The following is an 18,544-nucleotide window of genomic DNA, read 5'->3' as shown; positions in this document are numbered from 1 at the left end:
GTTTATCCTTGGCATTCGATGTCAGTAATCCCACACGTTTTGGGCTTATTTTTGTGGGCCACAAACGCGAAATGTGCCCCACAAATTTTTGGGCTTATTTTTGTGGGGCACATTTTGGTTTTGTGGGCCACAAACTGTGTTTGTGGAGCGTAAAATAAGGGGCACAAATTGAGCTCCATAAAAAATAAGGACAAATATTTGTGGGGCTTAAACAGTGTTTTTGCCCAAAAAAATGTTTTGGGCTCTTTTTTGTCCTCCTTATTTTGGATGTTGAGCGTGGTTTTCAGACCTACTGCGTTTCGGTATTTAGTTCAGTAATGGCGGTCGAAGGCGATCTGTTTGGAAAGAATCTCCAATGGCAATGATGTTTGCTAATGCGAGAGCGAACCTTTGCATATTAACCAGAGGTAAGTTTCCATGTTTCGTTTTATAACTGAGAGTGGGTTTATGATAGTATGTGTTGCAACATGTGTCATTTCGACTCACTCGAGTCACTGTGTGTGTCAGTCCACAGGCGCAAGGTATCGTTCACTGAACCAACACGTAGATACTAGATAGTTGCCCTGTACAGGGATTTTCTCATTAATTTGAAGAAGAAGATTACCACTAGTCTACCACGTTTTTGCAACCTCTTTTCAAGGTGCATGATCATAATATTTTATAAATTCTTTTTGTTTTTAAAGATTGAGTCTAACTTGAAATACTCAAATCAGTAGGTAACCTGATCCGTTCCCAATTATTTTATTGCAGGTTGGCATCAATCAGAAGAGAGCTAGAGCTAGTATGTTCAACTTCAAGGTCTCCTCTCAGCCGAAAAAGCCAACCGATTGCTGCATGATCTTGAGGCTGTCACTGACAGAAGTAAAATATTTGATGCCACTGCCGCAAATCAGGTAAGAGTAAGGTGAAGAGGTTTTATTATGTACAACTGTCAGTGTTATGATACAGTGTGTTTTTTCCTTCCCCTCCCTCAGATTCTCAAGTTCTGGTCAGAATAACTCATATGGAGGTGTGTGTGACTGTGAGCAAGACTGAGAGAGTGTTTTCATTTTATTTGTATAATTCATGTTCAGGGATAATAATAAAATAATGAACACCTACTGACTTAGAGTCCAAACCACAGAACTGCTCGAAGCTCTTAGCTTTATTTCACCAGTATGATGATCATGCAGTTCCTCCAGTATTAGAATCATTACTAATACTAAAAGCGCATGACTTTCAGTGTGTACCTTTAAGTTTAATAAAGTACAATGTATTGCTGTAAACAGTCACTCACTCACTCACTGTCAGGATATCTCATTCTCAGTGAAACTGTGTGTCAAGTTCTATTATTTTTTTCCTTTGTGCTCTACACACATGTGCATACATGCTATACATACCATATATATATAGAGCTTAAACAATGACCACGAGTTGATTACTGGAAAATAAACCACGAGTGGGTATTTGCAGCCGCTTGGTAATTCACGAGTGTGCGGAGCACACGAGTGAATTACCAAGCGGCTGCAAATACCCACGAGTGGTTTATTTTCCAGTAATCAACGAGTTGTCATTGTTTAAGCTATTTATACAACGAACAACACGGGTCGAACATGCAGTCATGCAGACGACATTTTGTCGGCAATTTCATTTCAGCCTAATCACTCAGAGTGTCAAATGCGCGTCATTCAAATAGTCCCTATTCTTTTACTTTATTCTTAGTCTCCGACTCGTCGGCATTATACTTGTCTCGTCTAAATATCGGACCCCATTGCTACGATTAAAACACAATAGCGTTTATATAGCTATTCTGACATTACATTCTGTGTTAAAATCATGTTTTTGTCAGCAGCAAGGACCAGAATGGTCCATGTCGTTGATTGCAGACGACGGTTCCCTTTCCGCATGAAGCCACGGAAATAACCGAACATTGAAAAACCCACGGACATGTATTACGGAGAAAACTCGGGATAACCGGATGTTTAGCATTACGTCAATATGCGAGGAATCATATGACGTCATGACGTATCATGCTTGCCTACGTAGATTGTATACATGTTCGAAAGTCTGACTGTTGTGAATTCGCGTGGTGAAGACTGCGGTAAATCTGTAGATGATAAGAGAACAAGGATTGTCTCAGAAGAAACGACTAAATGTTTCAGACCGGTAACTTCATTTCAACATTGCACTATATAATGGACGTTCTATGTGACAGGAGAGTTTGCTGATTTTGTGTTAAACATTGGAGAGATCGTCTGCTAGAATCAGAGATAGGTCGCTTCAGATTGCAGCTTCTGGAAATTTGCAAGGTTTGTTGCCTGTTAAAGAACTGGATTTTACATAATGTATGTCATGTACAGTAAGCAACAACAAAAACACACACAAAGCAAATGGCATCGTCTGTCGACTAGTCATACACGTCAGCCATTGTTGTTATAGTTTTGAGTCAACATTGTACGTATTCTTCCGCAACAGGGTCCAATCGTCTGGGTTTGAAATGTTCTAAAAATAAATTCTAGTGTTGATTATTTTTTAGCCCTCTTTATTCTTACTTCGAATAATCCACGTGTGATTTTTGGGTTTAATCAAAGTAGTTCGTTCTAATTTCTCACTTGTCTAAAAATAATCAACTAGATTTAATCCACCCCTCGGTTGCATTGCAGGAGTTGTATAAATACATGTTATGTAATATACATATGTATATTAACAGCTATTGTGTTTTCAGCGTAGCAATAGGGCCCGATATTTAGACGAGACAAGTATAATGCCGACGAGTCGAAGACGAGTCGCATTATACTTGTTCGAGTCTAAATATCGGACCCTATTGCTACGATGAAAACACAATAGCGTTTATATAGCTATTCTGACATTAAATTCTGTGTTAGAATCATGTTTTTGTCAGCGACAAGTACCAGAATGGTCCATGTCGTTGATTGCAGACGACGGTTCCCTTTCCGCATGAAGCCACGGAAATAACCGAACATTGAAAAACCCACGGACATGTATTACGGAGAAAACTCGAGATAACCGGATGCTTAGCATTACGTCATTATGTTAGGAATCATATGACGTCATGACGTATCATGCTTGCCTACGTAGATTGTATGTTCGAAAGTCTGACTTCTGTTGGGAATTCGCGTGGTGAAGACAGCGGTAAATCTGTAGATGATAAGAGAACAAGGATTGTCTCAGAAGAACCAACGAAATGTTTCAGACCGGTAACTTCATTTCAACATTGCACTATACAATGGACGTTCTATGTGACAGGAGAGTTTGCTGATTTTGTGTTAAACATTGGAGAGGTCGTCTGCTAGAATCCGAGATAGGTCGCTTCAGATTGCAGCTTCTGGAAATTTGCAAGGTGTGTTGCCTGTTAAAGAACTGGATTTTACACGTAATGTATGTCATGTACAGTAAGCAACAACAAAAACACACACAAAGCAAATGGCATCGTCTGTCGACTAGTCACAGAGTGACAGAAACAAACCTGGCGAGGTATGCGTGTACTTTATACACGTGGAAGAAACCGGAACCATGCGTCTTTGTTATTGCCGATATCGTTTGGATATCGGCAAAAATGGCCAACTTTCGTAGCGTTATGCTTTGATGATCGGAAAAGGGATGTGTGAGACCATCCAATCACAGCCCCCGAATTCCCCCACGTGTCCATCAGAATAGCTATATATGCACACATCAACTTGTCTACATTGTATGTCTGTCACTATATCAGTCTATCACTCTATGTGAACACATTCAGTTCACTGATTCAGTCAAAACTTCACTAAATGTAAAAGGACTTATAACATTTTATATTCTAGAAAAATATCAATGCCACCCCTGTCCCACAGTATCATAAGAATCAAGCGTTAATGTTGGTTTGGTCGTTTGTTGTCGTTTTTTGTTGTTGTTGTTTTATGGGGAAGGGTGCCGTGTGTAAATTCATCTGGTTCTGTGGACAGTGTGTTTGTTGTTCCTCCACATAGGTAAATATCATACTGCATGTAGCTCCTAGTACTACAGTCTACTTGTCCTGTCAACTAACTGTTTTAAAATTGGTGCTCAGAGGAATGTTACTTCAGCCAATATTATATATTACAGGTTGGCATCGATCCGGCACAGTGGAAGAAGCAGATTGATTCCTTCATGATCCGGAGGCTGTCAAGACTCAAATGGGAAATATTTCATGCTAATGGCAATTCAGGTAAGAGTTTTGCTACATGATCATATGGTGTTTTATCCTCCCTCTCAGTCTCAAATTCTGGTTACATTCTGACTTGGTGTGTGTTTGTGTGTGAGAACTGAAGTGTGGACAAAAACATTTCTTGTATCTCTTGTGTGTGTGTGTGTGTGTGTGTGTGTGTGTGTGTGTGTGTGTGTGTGTGTGTGTGTTTGATTTTCCCTGGCCAGTCAGGAGAGCTGCCAGACATTAATATTATAATACCTGCAGATTTTTCTAGCCCTGCAGATTGATGTTACACACCTTTGCTTTGCTTTTTGAATTTGATAGCAAGCGCTGACAGGGAATGTGTCTTCTATATTTCATATATGTTAAAAAGTAGGCGTTAGAACTTGTCTACCAGGGAATTAGAATGTTTACGCTCTTGGCATTTATGTGGGTTTAGTGTGTGTGTCAGTTACAAACACAATTTACTCCTTACTCATACTTAAAACTTGTTCTTGTCATTGTGTTTGGATTTAAGATCAGTTCCTTTGTCATTCATTTGTCAGTAGGGACAGAAGATGAGAAGACCTGGCCAGTGAATGTGGATGAAAAGCAGTGCTATCCAAGTCCAGCTGTGATCGATGGGGAAACTACAGCTACAGCGGCAGTAAATGTCCACTCAGCAGGGGCGGACGAGGGGGGGGGGGCACAGGGGGGCACGTGCCCCCCCCCCCGAAAAAAAAGAAGAAAAAATTTGGAAAGTGATTCTATGACCATTTCTAAGTTCAAATGGCACCAGATGGCACCATTTTGCTTCTTTGGGCCAAACATTTTTCCGGGGGGCATGCCCCCGGACCCCCCTAGCAAATTTGGGCGCTTCACGCCCATCACATTCACTTTCGATTCAAAGTGCCCCCCCCCCCCCCCCCCCTTACAAAGCAACTGATCCGCCCCTGCTCAGTATTGGTTGTACTGAGCATTACAACTTGTTGCTGTTGTAAATTTGTGTCAATGTTTTAAAGGCCCACTACGCCTCATTTAAAAAGTTGTCCTCACCTTTAACATGGGATAAGACCATCCCTCCACTTGGTCACAGACCAAAAATCAACACTTTGACTGCTTTCTGTAGTGAGGTAGATGTTTTGGTGGTTTCGGTGAATTTTTTTTTCTTTAAAAGAAGCTGTACCTGAATTTACCACTGAAGGATACCACTCTGCATAGAGAGCCTTGAGGCAGTTCATTTTTGGTATGTGCCCGTATGGTCTTATTTTTTCATGTAAAAGCCTCGGGGATGTCGTCAGACGTCAAACGTAGACAGATTGAAAGGCTCAAATGTCCGATTCACATAGGCGCATGGCGGTCAGATGTCCTATTGTTTTGAACTGAGCGCTGTCATTGTCCGATAAGAACTTGACTCCATTCCTTCGGACAGCGCACTATTCTATATTTTTCTCTCAAGATACACATTTTCAAAAAGCGACCGAGCACTCTCGCGTACATGTGCACTGAAGTTGTGCAGTGCGGATCTTGTGTTTTCGAGAATTCCAAACCCTATGTGATATGGGCTGTTTGGGTACACCTGTCTGCAGTACATTAAAGTTAGGAGTACGGGAGACAACTCCAACTGACCATAAGTCTTGCGTCTGCTTTTGGTTTAAGTTCGAGACATTTTGACGAAGCGCATTGAATTATGCCACCGAAATAAAACTACGGCCTGTCCACTTACAAAAACTGCTAGGTCAAAGTACAGTAAATCTTACATTTTGTTAAGGAAATGTGCGGCAGTAAAATTGAATTTGGAGAATACATGGAATAACCTGGTTTTCTGGGAAGTGACATAAAAATAAATAGAACAATTGTGAATACTTCTTCTTCTTCTGTCTTGGTGGCCTGAAACTCCCACGTACACTCATGTTTTTGCACGAGTGGATTTTTACGTGTATGACCGTTTTTACCCCGCCATTTAGGCAGCCATACACCGCTTTCGAAGGATTGTGAATACTGATTGACATAGAGTGCCGTTGCTATGGAAACAGTCGTTACATTGGATTTCTAGGAAACAGTTTAACAGCGACATCATACATCAGAACTTCCTAATATTTGGCACAAAAATGCACATGTATCATATCTACAATCATATAGAACGATTTTTTTTTACAACAGACTACAGTTGAATTTTAATATCTTTTGTCATAAGAATGAATCGTCGCGATATAACCTTCGTGGTTGAAAACGACGTTAAACACCAAATAAAGAAAAAAAGATAAGAATGAACGAATTTCTCACTGCATATTCATTACAATAATTAATTTAAATTCAACTGTAGTTGTTTAAAAAACAAACAAACACATTCTATATGATTGTAGATAATACATGTGTATCCTTGTGCCAAATATTATGAATTTCTGATGTATGATGTTGCTGTAAAGCCGTTTTCTAGAAATCCCATATGACGCTGTAAATGCCAGTTTTCATCGCAACAGCAGTCAATATCCATCCACAATGTTTTCATTCATTTTAATAAGTCACTTCAATAACTACCCAGAAAACCAAGTTATTCCTTGACTGTATTCTTCAAGTTTAAGTTTGGTAATTTTACTGCCGCACATTGCCTTAAGTCATAAATAAAGGGTTCCAGTAACATACCATTCTTCTTTATTGATTATGAACTTTGGAAGGTAAGATGTTGGATCTGTTTTTAAAAAATATTTCCTTGATGTGTTGTACTAAGATCAACCGTCTGCTTGGACATATACTAAAGATCCACTACCTGGCTGCTGTCTGCAGAAAATCGATTAATTCTTAGAAAAATATGCCTTACAGGGAAGTAGCAGCTAGCCGGTTGACTGTACATGTGTTTGTGTAGAGGTGTTCTTATTGCATGTTCAAGCCAGGACAGATGGTGACCTGAAACACTTACACATTACATATATGTATGCAGGACTGCTACTGTTAAGCTTAGGTGCAAGTGTGATGATATATTTGTTTGACTGATTATGGGCATTAAAATAAAACTGCAAAAAGAATACTTACACTTGAGATCTGATTTTGTGTGTGTCTGTGCGCATGAGGGTGTGTGTGGGCCATTTGACATACTTGCAGAAGAAACAAACAGAGGTAACTGATAAACTGCATTTATTAACACAAAGATGTAAACAAAGTGAGTTCACACATTTCACAAAAGTAAAACAAGGCAGTCTCACATGCATTCACAATATTTAGTACTCGCATGAATGGCCAAAGATTATAGGCTGAGAATGCAAGTTTTAATTTGGCACATTTGTACATGTAGCTGCATCTGCTAGACATATATATCCATCTTACAATAAAAAAAAACCACCTAGTGGTTAGGACATCGGCCTGAAAATCTAGGTCCTAGGTTCGAATCTCTGCAGAGGCATTTAATTTTTCCCCTTGGTTGAAATAAAAATGCTCAATGCTTAGGACTGGGTGGCCGAGTGGTAATGCACTTGCACTCGGAATCGAGAGGTTGCGTGTTCGACCCTGGGTCAGGCCGCTATTTTCTCCCCCCTTTCCTAACCTAGGTGGCGGGTTCAAGTGCTAGTCTTTCGGATGAGACGAAAATCCGAGGTCCCTTCGTGTACATGTTAAAGATCCCACGATTGACAAAAGGGTCTTTCCTGGCAAAATTGTATAGGCATAGCTAAAAATGTCCACCAAATACCCGTGTGACTTGGAATAAAGGCCGTGAAAGGTGAATGCTCGCCCTAATAGGCTTGAGGTTTGCTGGCCGATGTGAGTGCGTGATATATTGTGTAAAAAAATTCCATCTCACACGGCAGAAATTAATATGTAAAGCGCTTAGAGAAAACGTCACGTCAAGCGCTATATAAATCTCCCCATACAATACAATCCAGAGAGAGAGCAACCGTAAAGTTACCAGCGTAAAAGTAAAGCGTTGAATGCAGCTATGAAGGTCATGCCAGCAGTGTGGGTCAAGATTCAGGCCGCCTTCTATGCACAGAATTCTGTGTAGGATTCTCAGCACATAATCCCCAATAGTCATACAGTGGAACCCCCCTTTTAAGACCCCCTCCATTTTAAAACCTTTTTTTTTCAGACTTTCTGTTCATAACCTCTGTGAATTTACCTCCATTTTAACCCTTACACTGGTGCAATTCTGTAACACATGTTACATAGCCACTGGTGAATTAACAGAGAGAAAAATAAAGAAAAACGGTCATGTAGATTTTCGCATCCATGGGAGGTAATCGGAACCGACCAAACAGACTGAGCCAGTAGCGCGACCTATGTCGTGACACCCATGTGACAGTATACGTAAAGTAGCGCGACATATGTCGCGACAACCAGCCTAAGGGTTAAGACCCCCTCCTTTTCAAGTCCTGATTTGCACTAGAACGACCCCAAAACAGAATCAATGAACATTTTAAACAAGATAAAGTACTGACAAGGATTCAAAGGAAGAAAAAGTCATGGGTTAACACATTTCATGTGCATAATGCAGTTAAAAGATCTAAATTCTACTATAGCACAAAAAAGTCTATACATGAATTAACACGCATTGACTGAAACATACACTCACATCTCCCAAAGCTAAGCCTGTGTGTAAAATACTGCTTGCGAACAGCTTAATTTAAAGCACTCAAACAAAATAAAAGATAACACAACTGTATGTAGTAAAAACAAACAAACCGCTGTTTGCTGTCAGTAAATATCTGCATACCAAACACTACCTGTATTTAGCTGAATTGACAACTTACATAAGTTAAAAATGTACCCTTGATCCACACCGCGCCACACATTATTTGTGTAGAATGTTATTGTTAATGTGTTACATGTTCATTTCACCACCAAGGCAACAGAAAACCTCTTTAGATGGGCTATATTAAAGCAGTTCTGGTAGCACCGTCAGCACAGAATGGACTGAATCTGATCATCATCCTCAGCAAAGCCAGGCACCACTCTGCAAGCTGCCTGCACGTCATATCTCGGCACCTCACTTCCTGGAAAATAAAGAAAATGTATTACTGAGCACATCCAGACTTTGCTGTGCGCTGATGGGGATATGTTTTGAGTATTGAGAAGAGGGTGTGTGTTAGGAGTGGGGGTGCGGGAAGGTAGGTAGGAAGGAGGTAATACTTGTTCCTCACAAGATCAGTGGGATGGAGAATGGTGTGGGTGATACTGACAGTGACAACTATGAACTAAACTGTAAACATTGTTCTGTAATATTACAGGTGCCATCATTCCTTCATCAGTTCCTGTGAAAGCCATTTATTTCAATTTTCATGGATACATATATATGATATATGGCCTTAAGTCTGAAATGGTGTCCACAGCTGAAATAGCTGTGCAACCTTGGCTCTAACCTGATTTGTACATCAAAGAAAAATAAAATCCTTGTAAAGATTAATGAGACTTGTAAAAAAAAGTATGAAGTACACACCTAGAGAAACATTGTGTGCTCAGTTGTTGTTTTTAATGAAAATGTCGCCATTATCTTAAGTCAGCAGCACTACATTTTGGCCATTTTTTGTGACATGACCTTACAGCATATTGAAACATGGTCTACTCTGTCATATTTATGGGACAGAATGTCATGAATGACTTTTCACTGAGCCAGTAAAACTCAAATGTACCTTTGACAAAGCAAAGTTTTTGAATTTTGTCAGTGAGCCTGCAGAAAATGGGGAGACAAAATTTCACAGAAAGTTCATAACTATTTCCGTAAGACTTCATTTATGTTCACTGATCAGCTCTAAATAATAATTAAAGATTGAAACCTGATATATTTTTGTAAAAAAGTATTTTACAGTATGTTTTGCAGAGGTATAAAACATAAAAAGGGTTGTTTGACTTGTTTTTGCATGTTCAAAAGTAGTTTGAAGTTTACGTGCAGATTTTCTTGTGAAAAAAGAGTTATGAACTTTCCAACCTTTTGCCTTATAAAATGAGTAAATTGACTGGTTGGGGAACACCTAGCTTTGTAATGCATTTGGATCCACTAGCAGCAGTCACACTGAAAGTTTGCATCAAGTTCATTCATTGGTGTTTGAGTAATTGAGAAATAAAAAATTCTTGTGAGAAAGTTATGAACTTTCCTACTATCTCCACTGAGAGTGTTTTTTGTCCTTAAATGCTAGCCATGAAAGTTAAGGTTGTAGTGGAACAGCAATTTTGCATATAAAAGTACATTAGATTTAGATACTAAGCAATTTTTGTCACTAAAGTCAAGCAGTATGCTTTAGTTAGCCATTTTCTCTGTGTCTTGCGCACTATTTTTATGTGAGAGTTACTAACTCATGTCAAAACCCAAAATATATGTAAAATGACTATTTTCAGTTTCCAAATTACACTGTACCAAGATTTTCATCACAAAAAGAATCTACTGGCTGCTGACTGTTTCTTTCTGAAGTACTTAGCCGTTTTGTCATGAAGTTCATAACTTCACATAACTGAAGCTCATTTTTCAAGGGCGTGTTTAAAATAATGCCTTGTTAATAGCAAAAGAGTACATTTGACTTTATCTGGACATTTTGTAAGAAGTTTTCTGAATATCAACCCTCAAAATTACATTTTGATAATTCCAGCATGAATCTGGGTTGACTGCACGGTGTACATAACTTCACATCAACTGACCCTCAGCCCCACGGTGTGAAGTTATGAACACATGCCATGAGTATGATTTATACACAATAATTAATTTACTACACTAAATCACTACCTCAAATGATGTGCTGCTCTTCTCCAGAGTAGGCTGTTACAGTTTGATGTCATTTTTATTTTAATTTACCAGCAGATTTTAGTACGTAGCTTTTCAGTTAAATAAATGATGTGAAGTTATGAACACACAGTCAGCTGACATAAACACTAACTAAATAATGATTTCGGTAACAGTTTTCATGACTGAGTTTGGTTTAGTAAATCATTAAGTTGTTTAGAATTATTTGCAAGAGACTTTAGTTAGTTATTTTAGTATAAATGTGTGATTGATGTGAAGTTATGAACTTTCACAAGTTTCAAACAATTTGTTTTATTTTGGCAATTAAAATCTGATTTTGTAATATAAGTGCAGCTTTAGCCTATACTATAACTCTGTGTTCTCAGTTTGTCATTGTTTTGCAAATATATTATACAGTAACTGTACTAGAGACCAACATAACAAAAATTCTTGTGAAGTTATGCGCACGCTCACATTTTATGATTTTTGTTATCGTTTGTTTTCACAAATGTTTTACTTTTATTACTTAGTTGTATGTTGATTACAAAGAGTAGCTGGAGAGAAAATAAGATGACATATGCACTTTCTTACTTTGGTTTGAATTAGCCATAGTTTGTGATGTCACGGTGTGAAGTTATGAACTCCTAGGACATTCTAAAAAAACTTTTCAGTTTCTGCCAACTCTTTGAGTCAGACAAACATTTTGGTGTATTGAAATCCTTTTGATGGTACTTTTCAAGCACATTTTGCACAAAAACAGCAAAATTGTAGATTTAATGATAACTTATGCCAATATTTGCTGTGAAAAAATTGTGACAATATTAATTTCTATAAATAATACAGATAACCAAAAAATCTTCTCCACACTTCATCTTCAAAAATTACCTTCATGTTCCAGCTCACCTTTTTCAGATTAAAAAACAAAACAAATTGTTTCCTGCCTGTATAAATTAAATTTATTATACCAATAAAAGTAAATTATGTGAAGTTATGAACTTCCCATTAATGGAGTTCACATCTGCATCATGCGTGGCCAAAACAAGTTTAACTTGCTTGAAATGCAAAGTAATTTGCTGTAGCAATTTGCTCAGATGTCTAAAACAGACCCAATACATGTAGCAACAATGATTTAACAAGTCTAAATTTTGTGACGGTGTGAAGTTATGAACTCCTGCAAACTTTTAAACCTGAATCTGTGAAGTGATCAAACATGAGTTTTCTTAAATCATAGCTGTTCCTTGCGTATTTATGCTCTAAAATACATCTCTATTTTCAAAACAAAGAAAATGTTCATTTTTAAAATTGATTTTGTATGTCACAAAAATGGACACCTATTCTGACTTTGGGCCATATACTTTCATCATTAAAATTAAAAAGATAATCTTTCATCATTAAAATTAAAGACTTCCTCACAAGAACCTTTTTAACGACATGATATCTAGTTGTGCTGCTGATGTGAGCAGCTTTTCTGGAGTGTGATGAAAATTTACTATTTTTTTAAATTCAGCATGAGCCCTCATCCCACACACATTCCCTATTTAGCGTTGACACCTTACAGTTTTGTTGTGAAATGTGATGTGAATTCATTCTGAAAATTCTAACTCTGCGCAGGGGCAGTCAGGGTGTTGAATGTAGAAGTAGTTATCCAAGTACACAGGTGGTATTACAATTTACATTGTAATTCTTATTCCATGTTAAAAAAAAACCACAAAAACTGGCCAGATCTGTGAATGTGATTGTGAGCCAAGGAAAGGACTGACTGTATTTATAATAATTCCAGTAATGAGTAAATCTTTCATTCTAGCTATTTCATGTTTTACTTTCTTGCATCGCAATAGTTCAATCAATCAATGTTCATACAAACAGTGCACTTTTTGAGTATAGGGTTGCAACAAACTTTAAGATGGGAAGGAGAGAGAAAATAAAGATATTTGTACCATTATGTATACAAAGTACATCATACCAATTTACTAGATGCACAGTATTACTATGCATCTTCAAATGTATGAATAATTTCATCTACAATTACAAAGTACTTGTAATACAATTTACGAAGAACAAAAGACTGCTGAATTATCTACAACAGTACATGTTTATAGCTTCAGACTACCATCACCAATACCTAATGTTATTTTACCAAAGATTTGACAAGCAAAATAGATACTGTAAGTGGTACTGGTAAAGAAATGTGTAACTTAGTTAATATACTTACTCTTCAGGGGTAGTCTGTAATTTGTAAAGCACAACGCCAAGTCATCCTGATACCTCTCCAGTACATGTATCCATGTAAAAGGTAAACTGTTGGAACTGGAAGACAGGAGCTGTATGAATGATGCATATCATCTCTGGTTTCTCGGGAGGCCTGAAAAAACCCCATATAATTAAGTAATTAACATAACAATATTACATGTCTTAAAAATGAAATAAGTATTATTTCAACTTCACTATCACAGTATCAGGGCCAAATCACTCACTAATTCAGTAATTGTTTTGTTTATTCTTTTACAACCATAGTTCATACACTGATACAGCAGCATTTCATTCTATGCATGCAGATTAAAGATCAAGCATTTTCTAAACTTGAGTAAACAACAGAACACAACAGTTCATACACTGATACAGCAGCATTTCATTCTATGCATGCAGATTAAAGATCAAGCATTTTCTAAACTTGAGTAAACAACAAAACACAACAGTTCATACACTGATACAGCAGCATTTCATTCTATGCATGCAGATTAAAGATCAAGCATTTTCTAAACTTGAGTAAACAACAGAACACAACAAACACACACTCATTGACTCACAGTCACACCCAGTTACTCACTAACACACACACATGTACACAACAGAAAAATCTTGCTCAGTCCTACAAAGGCCACGTTTGCAATGGTCATGTCTTGGATTTTAAAAACAATAACTTACCCGCTGGTTGATCCAAACCGATGTCGATGACTGTCCTGTAAGTCAAGTGTAGAGTGTAGTGTAGACAGTGCGATTCATCGCCAACCTTCCCATTCAAGGCAGACCGTGTCCAAAATCAGCTGTACCATTCACATCCCGATTGAATTCCTTCAGAAAGGCAGTCGGTGTTTCAACTTCTTTGTCGATATATTTCTCTGGTGGACGTGTTGAACTGCCAAATATTTGATGTCTGTTACGAACGCCGCCATGTTTTTTCGTCATCAATACCATTCATCTACTCCACTAAGGAAGAGCGTTTTATTGTGTCTTAAAACCGACTACTCGCGAAAGTCATCAGTGTAAAATTATGGCCCACAAAATAAAGCTTCACATTTTGTTTAAGGGCTTATTTTATTTGCCTTTATTTTTAAGGGGCACATTTTGTGTCCCATATTTTAATAAGGCCTTCTGTTTGTGGGCCACAAACTGTATTTGTGCCCCACATTTTGTGCCCCATATTTTGTGGGGCACATTTTGCGTTTGTGGCCCACAAAAATAAGCCCAAAACGAGTGGGATTAATGACATCGAATGCCAAGGATACCTGTTAGTCTTGGTGGTGGAAGGGGTGGAAGGAGGGTAGCGCGACATTCATTTGCGCGAGATCACTTATTGGCAGTATCCCTTCGCCCGCATCCCATTTTTGCGTACGAGATTTTTACTGGAAGTAAAAAAATGGGGAGTAAACATTTCGTGAAGGGAGTAATTTTTTCGTGCCTTGGGGAGTTCTTTTCTCGTACGAAAAGTGTACTCGGAGTAAGAATTTCGTACGAAATGTTTACTCCGGAGTAAATTTTTCGTGGAGTAAAAATTTCGTGTTACACCGGGTATAATCCTTTTAAGCGTTGTGGTCAATGATATCTTTACGCAGGGGCGACATTGCTAAGCCATGCATCATATAACTAGAAGTTACAGTTCCATCCAGACTTTTTAAGAAAGACAAAAATCGCTTTGCCATGGATAGCCACCATTGCAAGATATTGTGTTAAGAGAGAGAGAGAGAGAGAGAGAGAGAGAGAGAGAGAGAGAGAGAGAGAGAGAGAGAGAGAGAGAGAGAGAAAGAGAGAGAGAGAGAGAGAGAGAGAGAGAGAGAGAGAGGCAAACAGACACTGAGACTGGTTATCCAAGGTAGAGAAATGGACTGATAGTATCTCTTTGCTTGTCACTCTGTCTCTCTCCCTTTTTCTGTGTCTTTCTCTCACATTGACACACACACACACACGCAAACCCACGCACGCATGAACGCACGTACATACACATGCAGACACAGACACACGCACATACACATACACACACTAGCACACACACATTCACACACACACACGCACAAATACACACACACACACACACACACACACACTCACACACACACACACACATACATACACACACACACACACACACACACACTGTAAGTCGTCAGCTGGTCGCATTACATTCGGATTACCAAGCCCATACGGGGACAGTATTGTTTGCATTGTAGGAAGCGGCAAGCATTCGGGTCTTCCTCTTTGAATCACGATCAACGCCAAGAATAATTTTGTTCAGAAAATTCTCTGTTTAAACACTTTTAGCAAGTGTCATGAAGCATTCAAAATAGTGTAATGGTGTAACGCCCTATTGACAAGGTTGTGTGTTGTTGTGCATGGTTGTTCTTTAGAAGCTTTATCTCCATGTAGCACTTCTCTGTCCTGGCTCGGCCTTTTCACCCAGCAAATCATAAAGACCGAATGACAAAACAACTTCGATTGGAAGTCAAGTACGTTGGCATACTACCAAAGCCCTTTTCAAATGAGGAAAACACGTTATTGAAATAACAGGAAATAGTTGTTTGGAAAACTCCTTTCAAATGAGGAAAACACGTTATTGAAAGAACAGGAAATAGTAGTCTGGGACCGGCACGGTTGGCCTAGTGGTAAGGCGTCCGCCCCGTGATCGGGAGGTCGTGGGGTTCGAACCCCGACCGGGTCATACCTAAGACTTTAGAATGGGAATCTAGTGGCTGCTCCGCCTGGCGTCTGGCATTATGGGGTTAGTGCTAGGACTGGTTGGTCCGGTGTCAGAATAATGTGACTAGGTGAGACACGAAGCCTGTGCTTCTGTCTTGTGTGTGGCGCACGTTATATGTCAAAGCAGCACCGCCCTGATATGGCCCTTCGTGGTCGGCTGGGCGTTAAGCAAACAAACAAACAAACAAAAGTAGTCTGGGAAGCACACTGTACGACGAAAAGCAAGGACAGAGACACACATGGACAGGAAAAGTAATGTAGCGATGATCACGTACCAAGGCTGATAATCACGTCAAGTGTTAATCAACTGAAGTATGAATCTCCATGTCTTGCAACAAGCAAGTCAATAAGAACTAAGTAAGATTTCAACAGTAAATCTTATTACATATGACATGTACATTTTGTTTTTAAGCGAAAGTAGCCGGCAGAATGTCGAACACAAGATATCACGACAATTGAGTCAGGTAGATTTCACAAATGCTTATCAAACATTCAGCAGACTTGGGTGGAGTACTTGAAAGACAGCAGCATGAAACACCGTTTTTGTTTGACGTGTGGACAACATTTCAAGAGCTTTTCAAAGCGAGATTAAATGCAAAGTAAGCCTCCCGTAAACCATCACAGATACTGTCAGGCTTTTAGACACAGTACAAACACCCTTTCGTTTAACCTTCACTGGATCACGCTTTGGACTACACAGTCCGAATGATGTGGGTCGTGTACGACCCATACTTTTCAAAGAAAGATTCAACGTAAAAAGTATGGGTCATACACGACCCACGCCATCCGAATAGGAATACAAGTGTTGCTGCCTCTTTGCAGAGTATGGGTCGTACACGACCCACGCCATCCGAATGAGGATAAACAGCGAAAAATTCCTTACGTAATTCCATATGGGTCGTCCACGACCCACATCATCCGGACTGTGTAGTTCAAATTACGTCATCGTTTATTAGTTTGGTTTCAAGATAATCTTTCAAAAGTTGGATAATAAACCAATCAATTAATTTGTAAGCCTCCACGATGAAATGCAATGCCAAAGTCCGGCCTTCGTCGAAGATTACTTGACCAAAATTTAAACCAATTTGGATGAAAAATGAGACAGTGCCGCCTCAACTTTCACAAAAAGCCGGATATGACGTCATCAAAGACATTTTTCCAAAAAATGAAAACAATTTGTGGGGATATACTCAGGAACTCTCATGTAAAGTTTCATGAAGATCGGTAAAGTTGTTTTCTCTGAATCGCTCTACACATACACACAGACACCACACCCTCGTCTGGATTCCCCCGTCTATGTTAAAACATTTAGTCAAAACTCGACTAAATGTAAAAAAGCGCGTTGTTTTAAGTGGTCGACCATGTTTTTCCCGTTTGACCATGTGTTTCCTGTTAAAGTTGTTTGTGCGAGGTTTTGTTAGCCGGGCGAAACTCCCTTCCGCTTGTAAATCCTGACAGAGTTACTTCTGAAAACGTCTATTCTTTTCACCGAAGGCGGCCTGACACTCGACTTACACTGCTTGACTTTTACATTTATGCTGGTAACTTCCTGGTCGCTCTCTCAGGGCTAAGCATACTTTATTTTAAAGAGGGATTGAGAGGAAAAAATAAACGTCTCGAAAGAGATTCGAACCCGGGACCTAGACATTTCGGGGCCAATGCCCTAACCGCTAGGTTACTCAAACAATTCGAAAACGATGACAAATTTATAATTTCATTCTATGCTACGGTGTAATTACTATTCATGCGTTGCAAAAACTTTAATGGCACAGTAAGCCTCCCGTAAACCATCACAGATACTGTCAGGCTTTTACACACAGTATAAACACCCTTCCATTTGAACGCTTACCAAACGGGAGCATCCTAGGTGCCCTACGTAAAGAGCGAGCAATTTTTAAAGAATTAATTTTGCGGATTTGCTCAGAGACAATCGGACCGTGGTGAGTTTTGGCGCTATAGACCTAACTTTTAAAATCTAAATAATAGATTGACAGCTTGTTACACAAACATTCTTAAAGAATTCTTTTTTCATCAAGACAAGATCAGAACAATTCGAAGTTTTGAAAGTTTGAAAAAAGAAAAGCCCGGAAGCAGGGTCACGCAAGGTCGTGGTTCTCGTAGCAGACGACGGTTTATGTCTATCGCCAGTTCCTCTGAACAGTCAAAAGCCATCGCTAGAGTTCTTGTGAACCACAGCCGTTTGTTTCGTGCATAGTCAGAGGTACATAATAACGTGCTATTGCAGATAAGCTCACATCGAGTCGCATTCAGATTACTAACTGACGACTACATTGTGAACAAGGGAAACTGGATCACACGGGTTCACGATGGCTCAGGGGTAAAATAAACCACGCAAAAATAAATTCTTTGAAAATTGCTCGCTCTTTACGGAGGGCACCTAGGATGTTCTCAAGAGGTGAGTGTGTAAATGAAAGGGTGTTTGTACTGTGTGTAAAAGCCTGACAGTATCTGTGATGGTTTACGGGAGGCTTACTGTGCCTTTAACATTCGCCGTTATTTTGCAAACACGTTTCTATGATTTGCAGCAAATGTTTACGCCGCCATGTGATGTCTCCGATGTCTCATAGGCTATTTACAACATGCAAGTAAAGTTAAAACAAAGACTCTAATTCAATCACTACCAAAATATGTGCAGTGACAAACAGCTATCAAAGAAATAGTTATATTCACTTCTGAGCAATGTGTAAAATAGATGCTGTTTCAAGAAT

The 18,544-nt window shown here is 39.0% G+C and overlaps 2 long non-coding RNA genes across 2 annotated transcripts in view; one reads left to right on the top strand and one right to left on the bottom strand.

Annotated features, from left to right (window-relative positions):
* Nucleotides 1-18,544, bottom strand: part of LOC138962918 (uncharacterized) — a 204,326-nt gene that overhangs the window by 156,130 nt on the left and 29,652 nt on the right. The gene's annotated exons all lie outside the window — the stretch shown is intronic.
* On the top strand, nt 10-4,841 carry LOC138961013 (uncharacterized). Its single transcript, XR_011454120.1, has 4 exons — nt 10-407; nt 751-893; nt 4,078-4,180; nt 4,708-4,841. It is a non-coding gene; the product is annotated as an uncharacterized lncRNA (long non-coding RNA).

The sequence above is a fragment of the Littorina saxatilis genome, linkage group LG3 (assembly GCF_037325665.1).
Source record: "Littorina saxatilis isolate snail1 linkage group LG3, US_GU_Lsax_2.0, whole genome shotgun sequence".
In the NCBI taxonomy this organism is placed as follows: domain Eukaryota; kingdom Metazoa; phylum Mollusca; class Gastropoda; order Littorinimorpha; family Littorinidae; genus Littorina; species Littorina saxatilis.
This window is presented reverse-complemented; position numbering and strand designations above follow the sequence as displayed.